Source organism: Chinchilla lanigera, unplaced genomic scaffold (genome assembly GCF_000276665.1).
Source record: "Chinchilla lanigera isolate Chin_1 unplaced genomic scaffold, ChiLan1.0 scaffold00024, whole genome shotgun sequence".
NCBI lineage: Eukaryota > Metazoa > Chordata > Mammalia > Rodentia > Chinchillidae > Chinchilla > Chinchilla lanigera.
The window spans coordinates 25,225,119-25,228,524 of record NW_004955425.1 but is presented as its reverse complement, the minus strand read 5'-3'; the positions used below and the strand labels follow the sequence as shown (position 1 = coordinate 25,228,524).

The window sequence follows — 3,406 nt, the reverse complement described above, 5'->3', positions numbered from 1 at the left end:
CGAGGGCCGCCGCCGCCGCGCCTGACACCGAGCGGACCGGGGAAGGAGGACGCGCGGCGAAGGAAGCCTGCCTTTCCAGCCGTCAGCCGCCGGCGCCGTGACCCCCGCGCCGCGCCCCGCGCCGCCTCCCGAACTCGGGCCCCTCGGTGCCAACCTCACGTCGGGGAAGGAAAAAGAGAGGGAGAACGGAAGAGAAAATCCAGCTGCGGGGACGCGGGTGCACTCACACCACCGCTACCGCCGCCATCTTCCTGCCTGGCCCACTATTTACCCTCCCCTCCCCTCGCGGCTCCCCTCCCCTTCGTCCTCCCCTTCCACCCCTACACTCCGCCCAGTCCAGGCCCCCGCCCGGCGTCTGACGCCACACGCCCAAGGCCAGGGATCCCCCTCCCGCACCTACCTCCAGCCCTCGCGGGGGACGACGGGTAGGAAGTAGGCGGAGCGGACTCGAGAGAGGCTGGGATAGGTTCGCTGCTGAGCGGCATTCTGGGAAGGACGCGCGGCCTCCTGGGAGTTGTAGTCGCAGTCCCGGGTAACTGGTGAGTGTCCGGCTCTGGAAAGTCTGGTAGTCTGGCGGTAGGTGGGCTTCATTTGACAGTTGCGTGTCGGTCCCCTACGCCTTGCTTTTGTTTCTGCCTAGTGTATTTATGACGAACGCTGCTGGCTTGCGGGCCAGGGCAGGAGATAAGTCTGCTGTGAGGATGTCAGGATTGCATTGCATGGCTGCTTTCCGGAACATCCTGGGGCTTGCCTGGGCAAAGCTGTGCCGCCTCAGCTACAGCCTGGGGACACGGGTATGACCTATCTAGTGACAAAGGGATTTCATTAGCCAGCAGTGTAAATCTCGATGGTCTTCATATCTTGCTCTTTAAAAGCTAAACTTCATCCTTGACGTTTCCCGCCTTTGAAGAATTCCTTCAGTCGCTTCTCACAAACATTTTGCCTTGATAGGGTTCTAGAGTTTAGTTTTTAGAAAGTAATTTTGGTGTTATCAGAACAAATGACATTACAAGAGCTTTAAATTACAATGAGAATGTCAGGCAGTAGCCTAAGCTACCTCTTGGCTATAAATGAGTATCTTCTTGAGACCCAGGTTAACCTTTCCTACCTACTTAGCTGCCTACCCTGAAAAGTAGGAATTGTTACAATAGAACCTTTTTTTTTTTTTTTTTAATGTCTTTTTGAGACAGGGTCTCGTTACGCATTTCAGGCTGGTCTTGAACTCACTTTGTACCCCAGGCTGGCCTCAAACTCGCAACAATCCTCTTGCCTCAGCCTCCTGAGTGCGGGATTACAGGCGTGTGCCACCACGCCCGGCAGAACCTTTCTAATATACTAAAGACAAAAGTGCAATAGTTTTATTGAATAATAAAGGAGTAGGCAATAGAAAGAATGATGCAATTGATGGAAAAAGCAGTTATCTATTTGTGTACACTGTAAAGAGAACTGACTGTGAGACCTTTGATTTTATAGCTTCTTTCCTCGAACTGCTTTTATATCTTGTCGATTTTCTTATCATTGCTAACAGTAAAATTCCTTATTAAACCTTAGAAAAAATACCTGCTTGCTACCAGGCTGGAAAAATCAGGATATTTTAAAGTTGAGGGGAAAGGCACAGTGGCAGGAAATAACTGGTAACAATTGAAGGAGGCCAACTGTCCTGGGATCTTCGGGAAAAACAGGTGGGGAAGTGTCTCTAAGTACCTGTGATATCTTTCATTCTCCTAGATTGACACTCAGTAGATATTAAATCTGCCAAAGGTCAGTCACAAATCATTTTCCTATTGTGAAATCATGATAATGCTCAATTGAAAGCTAGGCAAATGAACAAAGCCTTGAGAGATAAAACTTTTGAAAATACTTTGTCAGCATGTTAAAACATAATCTCAAGGTCGTCATTCAAAAAGAAAAAACCCTCAGCACATTTTTCCTTTTCATTGAATTACGGAAAGTATGTCTTCAAAATGTTGAATTAAGCTTTGTGTTGTCTTACCTTGTCAGGTTAGAGTTCCTGTTTCTGATTCTTTTAAGCACTAGGTTTTAAAATTATTATGTGAATTATTGAGAAATTTACTTCATAATGCAATTTAGAATCGCAGGAGTATAGTATACTTTTATTTTTAAATTGAACTTTCTATTATATTTGATGTCTTTATAGGTTGTGTGTGATTGTAACCACCAGTACTTAGGTTACTAAGGTGCCCACTTACTGAGTGGGAAATTGCTTCATTATTTAGTACTAATGTGAGAGAGAATGCCTTTTTTTAAGGAAAAAAAAAAAAAAAGGTTCTCAGCCAGGTGTGGTGGCACACGTCTGTAATCCCAGCAGTTAGAATGGTAAGGCACAAATTAAAACAACATTGAGATTTCATCTCACCCCAGTAAGAATGGCTAGCATTAAGAAATCAACCAATAACAAATGCTGGCAAGGCTGTGGAGAAATAGCAGCTCTTCTCCACTGCTGGTGGGAATGCAGACTGGTGAAACCACTGTGGAAATCAGTTTGGAGATTCCTCAGCAAACTAGGTCTAGAGGTCCCATTCGACCAAGCTATTCCCCTGCTGGGTATTTTCCCAGAAGATCTGAAAACATCATATCACAGTGATATATGTGCACCTATGTTCATAGCAGCGCAATTTGTAATTGCTAAATTGTGGAAGCGACCCAAATGTCCACCCACTAAGGATTGGATAAAAAAATTGTGGTACTTCTATATAATGGACTATTACTCAGCTATAAAAAAAGATAAACTCGAGGCTTTTATAGGTAAATGGTCACAACTAGAGACCATACTCATAAGTGAAATAAATCAGACCTGCATGCATAAGCATTGTATTGTCTCACTAGTGTAAGACCTGAAAGAGTGAATAACAGCTAGAAGATATGATAGACATTGTGAAACCAAAGGAAACTGCTCAAAAATAAAGGACAACTGGGGTGTGGGAAAAGAGAAGGGAAAGAAGGAGAAATTATGTATGTATGTATATATAGGATAGCTAACATAGTTGTACTACTGTTTTCTATTGCTGTACAGAAAGGAACAGTTAATGATTACTTCTTTGATCAATCTTGTATGTCTCTATTTGTTTTCCTGAGAAACCACTTTGAAGATATCGATAAGTAATACAACAACCATCGTTAATTTCCTACAACTTTGTAACTCTGTTTTGTTTGTATTGTTCTTATGCTATTTTGTAAATGGGTGTCTGTCTGTTAATATGTTTTCCTTCTTTTATTTTTAAAATAAACTGAAAAAAAAAAGAAGAATGGTAAGGCACAATGAGCTGGGCGTGGTGGCGCACGCCTGTAATCCCAACACTCGGGAGGCTGAGACGGGAAGAACATTTCGAGTTCAAGACCAGCCTGGGCTACAAAGTGAGCTCAAGGCCAGCCTGAACTTCAGAGC

The 3,406-nt window shown here is 44.2% G+C and overlaps 2 protein-coding genes across 9 annotated transcripts in view; one reads left to right on the top strand and one right to left on the bottom strand.

Moving 5' to 3' along the window:
• Positions 1 to 309, bottom strand: part of Col4a3bp (collagen, type IV, alpha 3 (Goodpasture antigen) binding protein) — a gene marked incomplete in the record, with an annotated part of 127,382 nt that extends 127,073 nt beyond the window's left edge. Inside the window, 1 exon segment of one of the 2 annotated variants that reach the window (XM_013514795.1) lies at positions 1 to 309. 2 annotated transcript variants of the gene reach the window in all.
• A 151-nt stretch (positions 310 to 460) lies between these two features.
• Positions 461 to 3,406, top strand: part of Polk (polymerase (DNA directed) kappa) — a 63,316-nt gene continuing 60,370 nt past the window's right edge. For 2 of the 7 annotated variants that reach the window (XM_013514793.1, XM_013514790.1), the window contains exon 1: positions 587 to 794. The gene's annotated coding sequence lies outside the window, so the exon portion shown is untranslated. The other 5 variants (XM_013514794.1, XM_013514789.1, XM_013514792.1 and 2 more) reach the window with 5 other exon arrangements.